The following is a 19,985-nucleotide window of genomic DNA, read 5'->3' as shown; positions in this document are numbered from 1 at the left end:
AAACAATATTTCAGACCAGAAAAATCACTGCCCAATATAAATATATTGAAATATTTTCTCTGATTTACAGTCAAGCAGTAAATTAACTTTTTCCAGGTTTCTCTTGTTTATGTATCCTTACAGTGATTTGCTTGTATAGACCTTCCTTCTAGTTCTGAACATCTGACTTCCTCTTGTTTGGTCTTTGGACCTTTTCTCATTTTGCAGCTTCAGCGATTCACATTTTAGACTTTTGGAATCCTTGAGTCAGTAAACATAAGCTTAAAATTTATGGCATAATTTGGATACTTTAAATGGATTTGTGTTGATGAAATCTGTGAAGTTGATTAATACTGAGAATACTAATACAAATAGATACTGATATTTGAGTTAAGAATAGGCCTGCCAAATAAGAGTGAGTAGCTGTGTGTTCTCAACCCTACTGACTTCAGTGAGAGATGAGACTGTTCAGCATTTCATACAAGCAGACCCTAGCTAGGAAGCTCAAAAAAATCACTTTCTGCTATAATTTTCAAATAAGTATAGGAGGAGGCAAACAATGTAGGTTTGGGTGGTAGGAGTATGACTCAATATGGAATTTCAGTGGTGCATGAAATGATTCATTCATGGATCTCTCTTTCATCGAGAGGAACGTGAGGAAACAGAAAATATAACTTTAAGGTGCTTTGTTTACACATTCAAAGTTCAATTTTCTTCAACAGGGTGTTTTGGGTGAAAAGAAATGCAGAACCTGGAGACAGTTAATATGTTCATGTATCTGGAGTTTTGCTTTGCTAAACAGAAGTCCATATTGTGTATTCCTCTGGAAACTTTCCTTGATTTAGACATTTAATCATTACAGCCCTGCAAATCTGCAGGTATCTATGTTAAATCAATGGGTATACGTTTCTGATATCCATGGCTCATTTTTGCAGATATGGATGTGGATGCAGATACAAATGTTGTACAGGCAGTCCCCGAGTTACATGGATCTGACTTATGTTGGATCCGTACTTACGAACGGGGCTTTTCTCACTCCAGAGGACGCGGGTGGCGGGACCGCCCAGACGCGCTGTGGTCCCGCCACCCACATCCTCCGGGGGGAGAAAAGACGTGGAGCAAAGCTGCGGAGGATGTGGAGCAAAGACGCGGAGGAGGCGGGCGGTGGGACCGCCAAGACGCGCTGCGGTCCCGCCGCCCGGGTTCCCCGCGGCTTTGCTCCATGTCTCCCTTGTCTGCTGGGTGCCCCCTCCCCCAGCAGACCAGGGAGACGCGTAGAAAAGCCGCGGAAGACCCGGGCAGGACCGCGGTGCGTCTGGGCGCTCCCGCTGCCCACGTCCTCTGGACCGAGAAAAGCTGCTCCGCGTCTCCCTGGTCTGCTGGGGGGGAGACCCCCCCAGCAGACCAGGGAGACGCGGAGAAAAGCCGTGGAGGACCCGGGCGGTGGCACCGGACCAACCCGGCAGCACCCCAGCTGCTCTGCCCCAGGCGTCCTGATTCAGCCACTGCTGGTCAGTTTCAGCAACAGCTGAATCAGGACGCCTGGGGCAGAGCAGCTGGGGTGCTGCTGGGTTGCTCCAGTAGCGCCTAGGAGCGGTGCTACTGGACCAACCCAGCAGCACCCCAGCTGCTCTGCCCCTGGCGTCCCCAAGTCAGCCGCTGCTGAAACTGACCAGCGGCTGACTACAGGAAGCCCGAGGCAGAGTTGCTCTGCCCCGGGCTTCCTGGAATCAGCCGCTGATCAGTTTCAGCAGCAGCTGACTTGGGGACACTTGGGGTAGAGCAGCTGGGGTGCTGCCAGGTTGGTCCCCACAGCACCCAGGTGCGGCGCTGCGGGGACCTACCTGGCAGCGGCCCAGCTGCTCTGTCCCAGGCGTCCAGATTCAGCTGCTGTTGAAACTGATCAGCGGCTGATTCCAGGAAGCCCGGGGCAAAGAAACTCTGCCTCGGGCTTCCTGTAGTCAGCCGCTGGTCAGTTTCAGCAGCGGCTGAATCTGGATGCCAGTTCTGACTTAAGTACAAATTCAACTTAAGTACAAACCTACAGTCCCTATCTTGTACGTAACCCGGGGACTGCCTGTACTAGAACCCTGAAATTTGCAGATATCTGCACCTGTGGATGTCAGTATAGCTATCTGCAACTCATTTTTGTGGATGTATTCATGCAAGGCTCTATTAATGATTACTTCAATACAACTGGACAGTTGTCTTTGTTTCAAAACTATTTTTTCTTCGCAAGGTTTAAACAGAAGTCACCATTTCCTGCTAAATTATTTCAGAAAAACATCAGATCTCATTTTTTCCCGTGAATTTTGAGGTTTATTTGATAATTGTGGACATTTTCTGAACGTATATGTTCAAAGACTAGGTAACTGTAATTTAAGCATATTTGTTCCAAATAACCTTGTATATTTGAAATTATGGAACAGGGGAAGGTGTATGAATAACATTCTACCAGATTATTTGGATGGCTCACAAAATGCTTTAATATAAGAAATTTCAAAACCATAAACAGAAGAATACTTGCAAATGGGTCAGTGAACTCAAGAATGAGCAATTTTAAACAAGTGTTCATAATGAGGATGAAGTTTCCACAAAGCCATTCAGAAGCTGCTGTCAGTGAAGCACTTTATTCAGACCTTGTAAATATTAATTTATTTATTTAACCCTGGTTCAGACTCTGAATATGGGTCATCCAACATGCTGAGATTTATTTTTGATTGAATTCTTAAAGTTATATTATTAAAATGTTTATTTTTCTGGTGACTTTTGAAATGTTGATTGAATACACCTTCCTTTGGAAACTCATCACCATCATTCTTTTAGGAAAATTAAATGACTGGTCTTTTTCATTGGTTTAACAATATACTTGGCAAGGAAGGTGTGGTTGACTGGGTTACTCTCCACATTAACCTTATTTTTGCTTCTTCTGTTCTGGAAAATAAATGGTTATACTCCCACAAACTGCCTTTCCAGCTGCCAATGCTGACAAGTAATGTTGATTGAATAGTTTTTGCTTGGCATCTGAATGATACAGAAACAGCACTGTAGCAGTTGTCAGTCATGAACGCAAGGGAACAATTTTCAGGGGCAGGTGTACATATCAGCCAGAACTGTAATGACCAAATGAACAATCTTCAGAAGGTGAAATGCTGTGATTTACTAGTGACAACAACTTCATTTGAACCTCTAAACTAGTCATACAAACAAAATGCAACATACGGCCTCATGATGAGTCACATTAGCAAATTCAGAGATAAATAGCACAGCAAAGCAATTGCTTTTGAACAGCCTTCTAATAGAGAATAATAACTAATTGCTTTATGAAACAGCTGTTTACTAGGTATGTAATGTTGCTGTCTGAGATAGTGACACATGAATGTGGTAGACTATGGTTAAGTGTGTTAATGAGATGAATATGACAGTGTTTTCTATTTTATAATGATGTTTGTTAGCACTGGGATGGGGTAGTAGCAATCCATAAAATTTTCAAAAAATACTGTAATTTCAAGGGACAAATGAGAGAAAGTTTAATAGCTTTGGATAATGATTAAGATCTTGTGGGTTGCTCTCCATATCAAAACAGCCCATCAGTGCCCAGGGATTTTCCTTCCTTTTCATTTTAGCTCAGCACATTTCTCTCCACAGCTGTTTTTCCTTTATCTCATCAGACATTGATAATGGTAGATCTATGACAGAGCCTAGCCTCAGAAAGGGCAACAAATGCCCAGAACACAAAAGGGAAGCTTACAAGAAGTGGAAACTTGGACAGATGACCAGGGAGAAGTATAAATATATTGCTCGAGAATGCAGGGGAGTAATCATGAAGGCAAAAGTGCAATTGGAATTGCAACTGGCAAGGGATGTGAAGGGTAACAAGAAAGGTTTCTACAGGCATGTTAGCAATAAGAGGGTGATCAGGGAGGGTGTAGGGCCCTTACTGGATGAGGGAGGAAACTGAATGACAGATGATGTAGGAAAAGCTGAAATACTGAATGCTTTTTTTTGACTCTGTCTTCACAGACAAGATCAGTTCCCAGACTACTGTACTACTATGGGGAGGATATGGGCAGCCCTCTGTGGAGAAAGAATAGGTTTAAAACTATTTGGAAAAGCTAAATATACACAAATCCATGGGTCCAGATTTAGTGCATCTGAGGGTACTGAGGGAGTTGGCAGATGTCATTGCAGTCTTTGGCCATTATCTTTGAAAACTTGTGGAGATTGGGAGAGGTCCCAGATGACTGGAAAAAGGCAAATGTAGTGCCCATCTTTAAAAAAGGGAAGAAAGACAATCCAGGAACTATAGACTAGTCAGCCTCCCCTCAGTACCTGGAAAAAATCATGGAGGGGATCCTCAAAGAATCCATTTTGAAGCACTTGGAATAGAGGAAAGTGACCGGGAATAGCCAATTTGAATTCACCAAAGGCAAGTCATGCCTGACCACCTGATTAGCTTCTTTGATGGGGTAACTGGCTCTGTGGACATGTGGAAGCCAGTGGATGTGATATACTTTGACTTTAGCAAAGCTTTTGATATGGCTTCCCACAATATTCTTGCCAGCAAGTTATGGAAGTATGGATTGGATAAATGGACTATAAGGTGGCTGGAAAGATGGCTAGATTGTCGGGCTCAATGGGTAGTGATTAACAGCTTTATGGCTGGCTGGCTGTTGGTTTAAAGCAGAGTGCCCCAAGGGTCAGTTCCAATAGCCAATTTTGTTAAACATCTTTATTAATGATCTGGATGATGGGATAGATTGCATCCTCAGGATTGCAATTATTTTACCAGGAGAAGGAAACAAGAATAATTCATTTATAAAAGAGAATTTGTCAAAAGCATTGACATTATATAGTCTGGTTGCTTAGAAGTGTAATTTACTATATCTTTGAGAGTTTGTCCATCTGTCTGTCTGAATGTTGAAGAATTCCTCCAAAATTATTAGAGCTAGGACCACCAAATTCAGTACACAGCTTCCTCTTGTCATAACTTAAAGCACGGTAAGGGTTTGGTTGTGCCAGGAAAATGGAATGTGCCTGGAATGGGATTGTTGCTCATAAAATCATACAGAAAAGAGACAGAATCCCCAGGCAGGTGAAAGGGGGTAGGCTGGCTGAGTGTCTACCCTTTGTCTGAGACTGCCTCCACCCGGAGCCTCCCACCACCCAGGCATGCTTTAGGGAGGGCAGTGGGACCTGAGGCCCACCCCTGGTTCATATGGGTATCTTGTTGGCAGTTCCCCTTCATCAGGAAAGTGCACAGTTTGCTGCATTCTTCACTCTGGCTGGAGAGTGCAGAGGGCAGACAAATCTGGACTTGCCCCATGCAGGGGATATGCACCCTTCCTCTGGCTGTGCCCACTGGAGCTGCAGTGACTATTGAGAGGTGCTTCTCGCCTGGGCCCAAACTGCTGTGGTGAGAGAGGGCTGAGGTGTGGTCCTCTTCCCCGCAGGAGAGCCTGAATACTGAACCCCTCATTCCTAGTCCCACTCCAGAGCAGTGATTTAAATGAAGAAAAACAAAAATTATTTGATTTAAGGATCCAAGAAATGCTAGGTAAATCTTCTAGTTCCCTATACATAAAATAAAAGCTGTTTCAATAAATCTTAAAATGATGCAAGTAAAATGGCAAATAAAAAGGGAAAAGATTCCTTATGTATCTTTTGTAGGAATTTTTCCCCAAAATTTAGAACTATCAGTTTCTTTGTCTTCTAAAAACAATTGAATTTCCTAAGTGATGGGAAAATATATACATATGACCATTACATGGAACACTGCCTGCAAAAGGATCAAGTTGAGTGTAGTTTAAACGTATACCATTTATTCTGGCTTGACATCCTTAAAGATTTTTAGTGCTGAAGTAAAAAGACTGCCATTATCTGTAGAAAAGAGCATTCCCAAACCTTGAAAATTTAATTTACTAGAGATTGGTATAACTTCAAATATTATTTTTCATGCCAAGAACTGAATATTTCACTGGGATTGTGCTCCTGATTGGCTTTAACTGGCAGAATGTATAAAGAAAAGACAAAGATCATACAGTTTAATCCATTCATAGTCCTGTTCTTGACTCCATGCTTCCAGGGACCCCTGCTAATCTAATTTTCTTAAATCTCAAGCTATTTTTTTAAGTTACTGATGTGATTCTATTGGCATTCCATCATAATGCCATCAAATTTGTGGATAAAAATCTTTTCTTCAGCTTTCTCAGTTAGTGTTACCTCAATTCAGAGCCCACAAATATTATGTCCAAACCAGAGTGTTTTTAGCTAAAGTATTCTACACTTAGAGATTTTCAGAGATTCAGACTCTTCAAAACTGCACAAAATTACAATGGGCAAATGCCATTGGATGGGGGAGAGGAAGCACCAGACAGAATGTTTATCATTAGGCTAAGGCAGTGAATACTGCTATATTCACCACAGTGAGGAATTTTGTTGCTAAAAGCGTGTGCGTGTGTGTGAGAGAGAGTGTGAGAGTGTTTTCATGACTAAGATCACTCAAGATAATTGTTTTAAAGAAAAATGTTCTTGTCACAAACTTGTGTGAAAATAAGTTAAGCATAAGAGCGATTATTTTAATAAAGATGCTTTTCTATAATGTTTATTATTATTTGAAGGTTTTAAATACACACCAATCAGAATACCTTCCCCCTTCCCTCTAAATGTCCACAATCTGTAAATCGGGGTGGACAAAATATAGCCTCTGGGCCAGATCTGACCCACCAAGCCACTGGATCTGGCCCACGGCCCAGTGGGATGTCCAGTGGGATGTCCAGAGGAGGGAATAAGAGTTGTGTGTTGTCGGTGCCCCAGCACAATCTCATAGGTCCCATTGGCTAGCCAATGGGAGCTGCCTCTTTGAAGAACAGGCAGTATATGATGTATCCTTCTCTCCCTCCCCTTGGGCTCGAAGCATTCAGAGAAGCACACACGGTCTCTGTAGCTGGCCACTTTGAGTGGCCTGCAGGAGTGGGACAGGCAAGGATTCTGGCTGAGAAACCTGCTGGACTGCTGGCCAGGAGCCACCTGGCGAAGGGCCTTCCAGCCAAAGCCTGCCTCTGGTATAGCTCCTCCCTCTCATCAACCCTCTCCCCCCCCCATACACCCTCCCAGACCCTGCACCCAAATTGCCTGTCCCCATATCTTACTCCTACCTCATGTAACCCAAACCCCGTGCACCCCTGCCTAGATCCCAGTCCCCTTCTCCATGTCACAACCCCTGCACCACAGTCCCTAACCCCAAACTCCCTTCTGTAATCAACATCCATCAGAGACCCTGCACCTCCTCCATTAATATCATGGCAGAGTGTGTCCCTGAATCACTTAGAAATTCTTGGAATGGCCCCCTATCAAAAAATATTGCCCACTCTTGCTCTAAATAGAAAAGTAGCTTCACTTTCCCATACCCAATTTTGCCCAGACAGAGAGAGAGATTGTCATGAAATTAATTAATCATTACAAACCTAACACTAGAAAGAGAAAAAGAAAGAAAGAAATTTTAAAGAAAAAATATGTAAAAGATTCAGATCACTTAGAAAATCTCTAATTCAGTGTCAAATAGCAATAGAACTTACACAGACAAAATCAAACCCTAGTTCACCCAAAGCAGATAATTAACAGAGTCCAAAAAGTAACTTCTCCAACTCCCATTTATTGGAAAAGTGATTAAAGAAGTGGAGGCCAATTTGACACCTTCATTCATGGTGAGTAGAACCTTATTCTCATACTGAATTCAGAGAAGCTACTTGCAGGGTAAAGCATCACTCAGAATACCTGGTGCCGATGGTATAAGAATCTGACAATATATGCTGTGTTTATTAGAAATGTATATACACTGTACCTGAATATTTTATATACCACCTTATATTATTTATGGCTTAGTGATATTATGTACATATATCAAATTTCCCTAAGTGAATATGTTCTTTTTTTAAGCACATCTTAGGAGGAAATGGAGCAATGAGTTTGTTTTAAATTCATGCTGAAATAAAACTGTAGCAATATTTTGACAATAGCCTGAAGAGTAATCCCTTGTTGTAAAGTTTATATGTTCTTTCTGTTTTCATCGCTGCATGCAAGAAATGCTTTTGTTGAAGGCCTCCTCCTCAAAACACCATTTTGTTAGCTTTTTTGTTTTTTAGAGTTACTGTAAAATACAGGTAGTGCTTCCTTGGAAGCCCTTGTGGTATGACAGTGCCCATCTGCATACATCACCACACCTCTGAGAGAAACAATTTAAAGTCTCAGATTCCCCTGCAGATTTTTTTTAAACAATAACAGTTCTTACTGGAAACTTTCACTTTTATATGCAAAACTAAAATCACACAAGCTGAAGAGGTAAATTCTTATCAATTTAAAACAGAATATTTTCTGATCTATGATTTTTCATTATGCAACTTCTATAGAACCTGTTTCAGGAAAAGCATTTGAACAAAAAAAGCATTATCTTCCCTGTTGCTGTGCCCATCCCACAGAAGGCAGAGGCAGCTAGATTAGGTTAATTAACCTGATAGGCTGCACCTGGGGGAGATCTGGAGCTTGAAAGGCTAAATGATGATGAAACCCAGCTGGGCAGAGGTAAAACGCCAGTAAACTGAGACCAGTAGAAGGCTGCAGGAGAAGTAATTTGAAGTTGCTTTCTGGGAGAAGGAAAATGTGTCTGGCTGGGGTTGTAGAGGTAAGTAATCTGCAGGTACTTGCTGTGATAAGAGAATTTGAGCTGGTAAACCAAGAGGGTAGGGACACTAGGAATTAGAGCAGAGAAGTAGGAAGGAGTTCAGGGAAATAGAAACAGGGTCTGGGAGCAATGAGACTATAGTTTCTGACTGTAGGTTCCCTGGATCTGAATGTGGATTAATGGGCAGGACCATATTCCCCTACCAGACACTCAGAAAGTGTCACAGGACCTTGCTATGAACTGGAATGCTTGAAGTCAGTTGATCAGTGAGGCTGATACACCAGAAGGGGAGGACTCTAATGGCTTAGCTGAAGGGCCAAGTCATGAAGGAAAAGGAGCAGTCTGAGTCCTGGAAAGAAAGCACCAAGGCAGTATAGTATCCCAGTGGTGAGTAAACCCTGTGCCATCTAATAACTAGTCTTATCATAATTATTTCAGGTAACTGTGATTAGATTATTGAACTTTCTTCATTCAAATAGATTTTTCCTCTGAATTAACCAGATGAAAAGGAGGTTGGTTCCTGGGAATTTCCATTTATATTCCAGACTGAAGGTTTTTCTATCCTTACCAGTGAATCAAAGCTTAATGCTAGTGAGATTTTTATACATGTTTAAACACCTGATTAAACAGACAGGAACCTAATGGGATTTGAGGTACTTAAGTGTTTTCTAAATAAATGAGAGCTGTCCTCCTAGATGCTTAAAATAATAGTAGGTGCATCTGGGCATTTTAGGTGCCTAATTATCTTCAGAAATCCGGCTCCTGGGGTGATTAGAACTTAGCTGCAATTGGTTTAGAAGTCTGCAGTTTCCCTTCTGTTCCCCAGTGGTCATTCTGCCCGACATCATGTTATCAAATTATGTGATAGTGTAAAGGTGTAGAGAAATATTGTTGATATACAAAGGTAAGCTATAATGTCTGTTACAGAAGAGCTTCCCAGTGAAACTAAATCCTAGTTGAAAAATATGAAAAACTCCAGATATTTGGGTTTAGTAAGAATCCTTGTGATTGGATTACTCATACGATCACAAGGAGAAGACATATCTAGGTAATAGCTATCTGTCCTGTCAATGATTTCATACATCCCTTTCCTTCATGTAGAGAAAGACCCACTGTGGCTATTTAGAAAACTGCCCATGTCAAATTTTGGGGGGAGGGGTAGAAGAGGGACAGTCCCATATTACCTGTCAACAGTTCAGCCACCTCTAGCCTTAGTAAAAAGATACTTCAATACAGAGCCACTTTTGACTTTGGGGCATCACGTTTCCCAAAGAGCTTTTTTACAATTGATCTCTAAATCAAAGCTGCGTACAGTCAAGTACTTCTTTTTTTAAGGGAATATAATTTGAACTTGGATGCCATGTTGGGGCCTCATCTGCTACTGGATGTCCAAGAAGTCTTTGTTTAAAGTGTCAGGTTTGATATATGATGTTGTAAATGAGTCTTTGCTATTTCAGGCTTCCTCTTTGACCATGTGATCCAACAGTAGTTATGACCAGCTCTGCTGCTCATGTTTATGGACCTCAGGTTTTAAACAAAAAAGCCCTGAGAGTAGTATTAACTTGGGCTATGGCTAGACTGCAGGCTTCTTTCAGAAGAAGCTTTTCCTGAAGAGATCTTCTGAAGAAACTTCTTCCAAAAGAGCGTGTCCACACTACCTAGAAGTTCAGATTTATTTCATTTACTGAAGTATCTATTACATTTTCTGTACTAGGAAATGAATAGCTTTTGTAAGTTATGTGCAGACATGTATCTTCCCTTCTAAATCCTTTGTTGTTTCATCTTGGGCAAATCAATGCTCTCTGGGATCTCTGATTTTCTTATACTTGCCCTTTCACATTGCTTTCTTAGAATTTCCATTTGTTTTCTCCCAGCTATTGGGGTAGCAGAACTGCTTCTGAGTCCTAGCTTCTCTCATCTCTTGTACAGGATTCTCTTATAAAGAATGATTCAAAAACAGGTTGTCCATTTTGTTTCCAAATCTTATTTTTAAACTCCCATAGAACTAATAATATTTAAGGATCTGATCCAAGCTAAACTCAAACTATTTTATAAATGATTAATATACTACACTATTATCCTTTTGCAGAAAGTATATATTTCCAGAATCATCTGGGGAACTATGACTTAGCTGGCATAGAGGAATATTAATACCACACAGATACTTTCCAGAAACTACTTCTACTTCTGTTGGAAAATCACATTTTAGCCACTGGTTCCTTGAACCACCTTGTATTGGTGCCAAAACTATCTCCAAGGCACCAGACTGCTCAGTTCACAATAATCAGATGGCATATTGTTCATTGCCTTTAGCACTATCCTCTATTCTTTCCATAATATTTTTTTCATAGTGGTGAAAGGATTTTCAGTATCTGCCGTGTATCCGCTCATAGTCGATTGGGGTTGGAAGAGATCTCAGGTCCTCAGGTGGTCATCTAGCCCAATCCCCTACTCCAAGCAGGACCAGCTATAATTAAATCATTCCAGCCAGGGCTTTTTCAAGCTTCTCGACCTTCCCTTTGTGTCATGGTAAATAGTGTGTTTGAAGAATATGCTTTTTTTTGCAAGGGATTTTTTGCTTATTAGTGGAAAAGATGGAAACCATCAGCTTCCAGAGCTTTGAACCAGGAGGGGAAAGTGGTTAGAATTCCACTGGCTTGTAGTAAAAGTAATGTTTATTTAATTTCTGCTGTTTAAAGGGGTGCTATCCGTTTGCATTTTTAAATGGACTACTTAAAAAAACTGTTTCTGCTTTTAAGTATAGTAGGATATTGTTTAAACAAGTCTTCAAAAATTGAGTGTGTACATCTGCACTTGATCTTGTCAAGTTGAAAATTTACTGATTGAGGGGATGGTGAAACTGACTAAGGGGGGGAAAAGGGGAGGGGGTGAAACTGACTACCTGAATGTGTAGTCAAATGCACAAAGTAAATACACTGATATAAACAAAAAACAGGACACTGTCTCTTCCCCCCCTCCCCCATTTCCTGTATGCTTTTTGTAACTGGAAGAGGTACAGCATTTTCAGACAAATATGATTAATATGTCCCTTCAAAACTGGACTCTCCCTCTCCCTTTTTATTTAAAATTCATTGAATGTTTTAACTTACAGCATCCCATGAGATGCAAGATCGGCCTTCTATAGGCTGCCCTGATTGCTGCCTTCAGTGACAACGGCCAGCTGAGGAAAGCATGGCAGCATCTGTGACTATTAACAATGGCAGTTAGAACAATGCTTAATTAATGGACAACTTTTGCACCTGGGATTAACTGGATAGCACAGGGTTAAAGAGAAACGAGCTAGAAAAAGCCATGTCTCTTTGGTCCTACACACTTATTTTCTCTTAAAATTGCATATAGATTATCCTGATGTCATTAATGCAATATAGGTTGAATCTCTGACATCCAGGATTCTCTGATCCAGCAACATCCATGGACCACAGACCCCCAGCCACAGAGGTTGCCAGCAGCTGTGAGCTCAGCCAGGCAGGCAGTCTGCAGGGCCAATGTCCTGGTGGCAGGAAGCTCAACCATCGGCTGGCATCTGGAATAGGGCTGGGCAAGGCGTCCTGTCACCCGAGAGCATAGCTCTTTCAGCCACGGATACAGAGCCCCTGCCGACTGAAAGTGTGGGTCTGCTGCTGGCCAGGAGGCAGGGGAGCCCCTGTTGATGGGGACATGGTGTCCATGCAGGCTGAGAGTGAACAGTTGCTACCATCCATGGGGCAGGGAGACCTTATGGGGCAAAGAGCAGAGCTGCTGCTGTCCATGGACAGGGAACCCTATGGGCTGGGGGAAGAGAGCTTCAAAGATTGGAATGGGGTGGCAGCTGGGGTGAAGCCCTGCCAACAGCAGGGGGCAACACATTGGCTGGGCCAGTGGCCAAGTAGGGAGCCCTAGAAGAGCTGGAGGCTTGACCTTCCCTGGTCCAGCAAACTCCCTGCTTTGGGACCACTCAGGTCCTGAGAGTGCTGGACCAGAGAGGTCCAACCTGTACTATGATTCAAGTATAAATCAATTCTTAAGAAAAGGAAGGTTTTGAGGGGGCAAAGCATCATTACTTCAAATTGTAATTTAATTTTATGCTTGTCACAAAGACCTTTTTGTTACCACGTTGTTTCCTCCTCACGCCTCTTCAATCCTTTGCTCAGACAGTGTATAAACTCGGATTTAAATATTCCTCTTTTATTCTATTTTTATTAATAGTCTCTTTTTTTAGATCAAATTTGACTGCTAATATACTTTTCTGCACTATGTACTGTCATATACATTGGAACTTTAGGAACACCTTGGGAAAGGAGGTTGTTTGTAACTGAACATAATGTGTCTCCACCTTCTCTCCCCAAGAAGCTTACAACTGAACAGGGACTTAACACAGCTTTGCAAATTTACTATGCAGAATAAAAATGCTGCTTTTTCTTTCATTTTAATAGTTTAACACAGTACTGTGCTGTCTTTCCAGGGATTTTTTTCTGCTGCTGCCTAATTGCATATTTCTGGTTCCAAATGAGCTGCCTGGTTGACTGGCCAGTTTGTAACTCCAGTGGTCCTAACTAGGAGGTTATACTGCAATTGTATTTTCCCTTGCTTAGTTAAGTAGTTTAAACAGAGATGGCGATTCATGCCATTTCTATATTCTTTGCCACTCTTTTTTTAGTAGTTTCCATAGTATGACTAGACAAAATGTACCAGAACTGTGGTATATTCTCAACTTTCTGCATAAATGAACAGTTCTTATTAATCTCTGTGTGGGTCATACGGTATTTCTGTTAAGGAGAAAATGTTATTCTAACTTTTTGGCTTGACTAAGATTCGGATCCTGTGCTGAATATTGGACATCTGGTAAAATTATTCATATTCAAGAGAGTTCAATGGCAATCAATCAGAACTATACAGTACAAAAACTTTAAATTGACTGAGCCTCTATCAAAAAGTACCGCCAAGTTGGAATATTTTTAGTCACCAAAGGAGGGGGGAGGGGAACACTCACATATTATTGTATTCCTTTTTCACATGGGAATTGGGGGACTGACTGACCTGACCCAACACTCCTTGCCCACTGCTATCCATTCTCCATGCCCTGGGATGGATCTGCCTCTCTTGGTACCTGGCACCATGTCTTCTCACAGCAACATGTGGGGGTTGTGATGGACTGTGCTAGGTCTGGGCACTGCTGAGGGCATCAGCTCAGGGTCAAATGCTCAAAACCAGGGCTACTTACAGCCCTCAACTGGAGACCTTTCTCAAATAGGCCACAAACCAGTCACACAGAGCACTTCAGTTGCCATTCTGGCCAGCAGGGAGCCTCACAAGCAAAACCCCTCAGAAACCCCAGCTTTCCCTGTGCCACAATCAGCTTTACACACAGGTGAGAGGTTACAAAACCCAATCTCACCAATTCTGAACAGATCCTCTTTGTCTCAAAGAACCAGCCACAGTTCCAGGCCAATTTACACTTTAGATCTTACCCACGATCATGTTGCGCCAGTCCTTTAGAATCTATGGCTACATCTACACTGCAGAGTTCTTGGGCAAAAGGTCTTCTACAAGAGTGTGTCCACCTTGCCATGTGCTTTTGTGGAGGAGATGTGCTTTTGCATAAGAGCGGCCATGGCAGCGTGGATGCTCTCTTGAGCAAGAAAGCTCTGATGACCATTTAGCTATAGGGGTTTCTTTCACAAGAAACCCTGTTGCCTGTCTTCACTGCCTTCTTGTGGAAAAGCTCTTGTGCTAGAGGGCTTATTCCTCATGGGGAGAGGAATAACTCTTGCGTAGGAAGCCCTGTTTTCCAAAGCTTTACTGTAAATTTACTTGCGCAAGAACACGCATGCAGTGTAGACGCACCGCAAGTTTTTGCGCAAGAACTGTTCTTGCGCAAAAAGCCTCCAGTGTAGACATAGCCTAAAGATTTATTAATGAAAGAAAGAAAAGGTTGAGAATAAGATTAAGGAGAATACATTACATACATCAGTCACCAAGTTCTTGATGCAGGCTCTTAACAGAAATATTACAATCTGCTAGCTTAGAAGTCTCTGGTGAACATCCTGTATCAGGATGGGTCAGTAATCCTTTCTGGCTCTCTGTCCCTAACAAGGATGCATCTGGAAGCAGGAGCAAGATTGAAGACAAGATGGAGATGGTCTCATGAGATTTTTATATTCCTGGGCTACGTCTACACTGGCATGATTTTTCCAGAAATGCTTTGAACGGAAAAGTTTTCCGTTAAAAGCATTTTTGGAAAAGAGCGTCTAGATTGGCAGGACGCTTTTCTGCAAAAATACTTTTTGCGGAAAAGCATCCATGGCCAATCTAGATGCGCTTTTCCGCAAAAAAAGCCCCAATCACCATTTTCGCAATCGGGGCTTTTTTGCAGAAAACAAATCTCTGCTGTCTACACTGGCCAAAAAAGGAAAGACTTTTGCCTGAACGGGAGCAGCATAGTACTTCTGCAAAAGCACTGACAATCCTACATGAGATCGTCAGTGCTTTTGCGGAAATTCAAGCGGCCAGTGTAGACAGCTGGCAAGTTTTTCCGCAAAAGCAGATTATTTTGCAGAAAAACTTGCCAGTCTAGACGCAGCCCTGGTGTCTCCCACACCGGAGCTGGTCACAGGATCACGTGATCTGTCTGTTTCATATTCAAGTGGCTATTATGCACTGGCTGGTCTGCGGGCTTCCAGAGACATTCCTCAGGTGTGTATTTGCCACTGAGAGCCATTGTCCATGAAGCAGTGCTAGTTAGCACAGCCATTCACTGAACAATCCTTCCTCAAAAAGGCAGTCCAGGCCCATTGCTCCTTCCCAGACAGAGAACATTTACAATACAAGAACAAAGCCAGTATTCATAACTCCACATACAAAAATCATACAAGTACATGAGTATCATGCATAGAATCAGTAGAGTATAAGCTTTCATTTGACACGTCACATAGGCTGCTTGGTACAGAATGTGGGGCAAACACCACCCATGGGTGCAATAGTGAACTGTCTGCTTGCTTGAAAAATCTAATAACGTGACGGGGCACACAGGGTCACAAGCCCCCTCTCCAGATTTGTGAGGGTGTGTACCAGAATTTGGCCAGCAGCAGCCTTTTGGTATTGTGCAGGAGGGAAGGGATGGGAGCTGTTTCCACATGAGAGGTAGTAGAGGGAAGGATGATCTGGTCTGTTTTTTTCCAGAAGACATCTCTTCCCTCCTGCTCCCCCTCTCCCCTATGGCTAAAAGGATCTTGTCCCTTCCTGCCCATACAATGTAGAAAGGCAGCTAATACCCCCAAGGGGCTGCTTGCCACTGACATAATCCAGCTGTCTCCTGTCCCTGTCTACAGGATGGGCAGGAAGAGGTTAAGCCCTGAGGATGCACTGAGCATCAGGGCACAGGAAATTTGACTGCAGAAGCTTTTATCAAACCCCTCCAGCGAGGTGGCTCTGCAGGGGAGGTTAAATAGATAAGTGAAGTTCAGAACTCTAAATCTTGTTTTTGGTGAAATACAGGTGATGTGCTTTTCAGCAGAAGCTTTGAGATACAAATGAGTAGTTTTCACTTGTCAGAATATTTTTCTGACAATGAGTTATAGGATTTTTTTTTAAATCCTATTTATTGAAAATTCTGTACATGTAACATTCCATCTTCTGCATGATGTTTGCATGTAAAATCTTCATTAAGAATGTACCCATTCTTGACAAGCTCCATTATTGTTATAACATCACATTCATTGCCAAAGGAGGTTTAATTGTAAATGATGGCCTCAAGTGGAGTATAATGCAGCTTTCTGTGTCCTATGGAGCACTGAGAGCTGCTTTCCAGCTGCATTGCCCAGCCAGCTGATTACAGATTGCTGCATGTTAGGCCAGGGATATCAGATCCTGATTGGTCTATGCTGCTGAGAGTGGACTGAAAAACAAAGTGGGAGGTGACTGCTTCCTACAGTCTACCTAATAGCAAGCCCCATGCTTGAGTTTTTATGATTATCCTGACACTCATTTCTGCTTGGTAGTCTCTAGTTCCAATCAGAGAGGGATCACAAAAAGTGACATACTTGCCAGGAGCTTTCCTCCCTTCTTTCTTATTGTCTTGATCTTTTTGAGCTGTACCACCATCTCGCTACACAGCATAATGGTTGGGTTTGGTGGATTGTCAGGATTTCACCCATGCCCCATAGCACTGAATTTTTGGAGTCATTCTTTCAGATAGCTGGCTATATTTAAGTATCCTTTTGAGGTCACTTTATTTATATTGCACTTTTCATGCAGCATGGTGTGATGATCATATAACCTCCTGAGAGATACACCTGTCTACTTTCTTGCTTGCTCTCCCACAACACAGAGTTGAGACAGGCATGTTCATCTCCCAGACCTCCAGGCCCTGGGGTCACTACAACAACTTCACAAGATGAGGCTTGATGAGCCAAATTATGGAAAATGCACTTATTTGCTTGCACTGAATGAAGCGGGGCTTTGTTGTTGGGAAAGTGAATAGGCAGAACTCATTCTTGTTCTTGTTTTATCCCTGTGATGAGACTAGCTGTTTTAAGATGGGGAGAGGGGAGACTTTAGAGGCTAATGATGTGTAGTTCTCTGCACTAAAGCTTCATTGTTCTTATAGTTGACAGGGCAAGGACTATTTGTTCATTTTTTAAAGTTCCACCTTTTAGTTACTGAAGTATCAGGTTTCAGCCTTTCTTCCACTGTGCCATGGAGAAAAGCCACACAAGTAATTGAACACTTTAGAAACAAAGTTCTTCCACACTATTCAAATGCCTCTAGTAATAGATCACAATGCAAGATAACTATAGGATATAATGATAATAGGTTAGTGCATAGTAGACTGTTTGTTTTTCAAAGTTTCTCATCAGGTGTCAACTCTTTTTAATATCCCTTCTAAGAGTTGCTTAGAAATTCCTCTTTCATTTTAAAAATACTAAGCATCTTAGAAAGCTATAATTGGAGCTGACCAGAGCTGGAGTATGCCAACGCCTCAGGGAACCAGACATGTCAAGAGTCTGTGACTTAGAGGCAAGCACTGTAGGTACTTCAGCAGCTAGCTCTTATCAGTGCTAGCCTTGATGAGTCCTGTTAACCATTCAAGTACATGGCTAACTGAAATAGCATTTCCCTAGGCCTGGCAGGAAAGAGAGAGGTTGCAAATATCCTAGGTAAAGTTTTGGAGGGGTAGCCATGCTAGTCTGTAACTGAATTTTTTTTAAAAAAAATCAGCGAATAGTCCTGCAGCACCTTAGAGACTAACAAAAACTGTAGATCGGGGTGGGCAAAAAGGCTTCCGCAGGCTGGGTTCAGCCTACCAAGTGGGTTGACCCAGCCTGTGGATGCCCTGCTGCTTCCCCCGCCCCCAGGCCAATCAGGGACTAGGGGAGAGGGGGAAGCCTGCAAAGTTTCCTCCTGCCCTGCAAGGGGCGTGCAGCACCATCAGTCAACTGCCAGCTGAGCAGCCCCCCCGATTAACCTGGGGAGGAGCGCATGAAGTCTCCTCCCGCCACTAGGGGCGCGGGCGCCTAGACGGAACCCATAGCTGTTCAGAACTGGCAGGGCTCTCTCTGGCAGGGGCAAATACTTCAGAAGCTCCCCCCAGCCCCAGGCCAGTCAGGGTCTGTGGGTGGGGAAGCACAGAAGTGCCCTGGCTCTGCCTCTTCTGCGCAAGGCTTTGCCCCTTCTGGGGAGGCCTGGGGCCACTTCAAAAATTTCTGAAGTAGCACCCAGTCAAAAAGAATTGCCTACCTCTGGTATGGCTTTCATCAGAGGAAGTGGGTTGTGCCTGTGAAAGCTCATGATACCCTAGGTAAAGCATCTTACAGTTCAAAGTGAGAAGCAGAAATTCTTATCTGGGCTCTGGGGGCAGTCAACTCAGAAGGTTCTATCTCCAGTTCAATCTCTATTCAAGCAAATAGGAACTTGTGGGTTTCTTGGTCAGGCTCAGCTATTGGCTCTCCTTGGGACTCCCTCTTGCACTGACTCCTATAAGACTCACATTGACCTGCACCCAAATGAAACGGGCTGTGGTTGCCAAATGTTCCACACATGCTCTGAATATGGTTCCTGGAGATTTCTTTCTGTAGCTGGGATTCTGCAGCTCTTGGCTTGCTGTACTGCTGCTACCTCCTCAAAGAGAATGGTCCATCCTGGTTCAGGGCCTTTTGTCTCACTATCCAGGGGAAAGGGAATGCACTGGGGAAGGGCTGATGAGCTGTAGCCCCTGCTTAGCAGATCCATCACAAGGGACCATGTGTGTAGGCAAAATTGTGCTCATCCTTGTTGATTTCAGTGGGCTTGCATGAGTGTAAATGGGAGAAGGAGTTAGTCCAGGATGTGTTTATGCAACAGAAAACGTTTTCTATTATGAGAGCTATAAATCAGCTTTTAGCTGAAAGGACTTAAGCAGCAAAATAATGTGGTGAGAATCTCCTTACAGGTGCCAACTGTATAATCTTGAAAATATGTAGATGCAGTTTATGTTCAGTGTTCATCAGATGCTAGAAGATTAAACTTTTTTTTTTCCATTTCAGGCAGTTACTCTACTGGCTTGTAAATTCCTGTTAGTGTAAAGCATGAAATATGATAGCTTCATTATGGCATATCACACGCACTTTTTCTTTATCAGTACTGAAGTGGTTATCCCATTGTTTCTGCAATATCAGCCATGTTTTGGGAACACAACTGATAGCAATACATAAAGGAATATGACTTGCAATATAACTGCTCTAATAAAGCTTGAAGCAGCTCTGAGACCTATCTAATCTTCATTTTTAGACAAGCATGTCATACATTTAATGTATTAAAGCTAACTGTTTACTTTTCTGTTGATTTTATCAGACTTTCTTCTGAAAAAATTGAAACCCAATTCCACAGAAACTAGCATCACATTATAAGCAAGATTACCTTTTATGGGGCTCCCAAATGAAGGATTATGCAGAGAATATTTCACCGACTCCTGCACAGAAAATAAGGGGTCAGCTACTTCTGCCAGGCTGATATTGCTATAGAACTTCATCCAGAAAAGTCCTTGGAAAGAGTGATGATCTGGGACTCAGAAGGAGGTTTGCCCTGGGTGACTCATATACCCTCATATGCCCCCCAGTCTCCTTTGAGAAGCCTAGGCTCCATTAACTTTTCCAAAGCCATTTCCTTGATAGAGCAGCTCCACAGAATAAGGGAGACAGTGAAACAAAGAGCTAGAGAGCTGCATAATTATGCTGTGCAGATGGCCCCACTCTCCTTCAAATCCCCAGGCTGTGAGCTTAAGGGCAGAAGTACTTCAGTTCAGACCCACCCAGGGTGATTCCCAAAGATCATGTTGAGAGGATTCTGTCCC

General features: G+C 42.7%; 1 protein-coding gene across 5 annotated transcripts in view; it reads left to right on the top strand.

The window, feature by feature from the left end:
• PRKG1 (protein kinase cGMP-dependent 1) overlaps positions 1 to 19,985 on the top strand; it is a 1,023,509-nt gene that overhangs the window by 300,363 nt on the left and 703,161 nt on the right. The window contains exon 1 of one of the 5 annotated variants that reach the window (XM_075935050.1): positions 5,640 to 8,659. The exons of the other annotated variants lie outside the window; for them this stretch is intronic. The gene's annotated coding sequence lies outside the window, so the exon portion shown is untranslated. Of the gene's footprint in view, positions 1 to 5,639; positions 8,660 to 19,985 lie in introns of those variants that run through there. 5 annotated transcript variants of the gene reach the window in all.

This window comes from Pelodiscus sinensis, chromosome 8 (assembly GCF_049634645.1).
Source record: "Pelodiscus sinensis isolate JC-2024 chromosome 8, ASM4963464v1, whole genome shotgun sequence".
NCBI lineage: Eukaryota > Metazoa > Chordata > Testudines > Trionychidae > Pelodiscus > Pelodiscus sinensis.
Note: the sequence above shows the minus strand (reverse complement) of the source record. Positions and strands in the feature narration are given on the sequence as shown.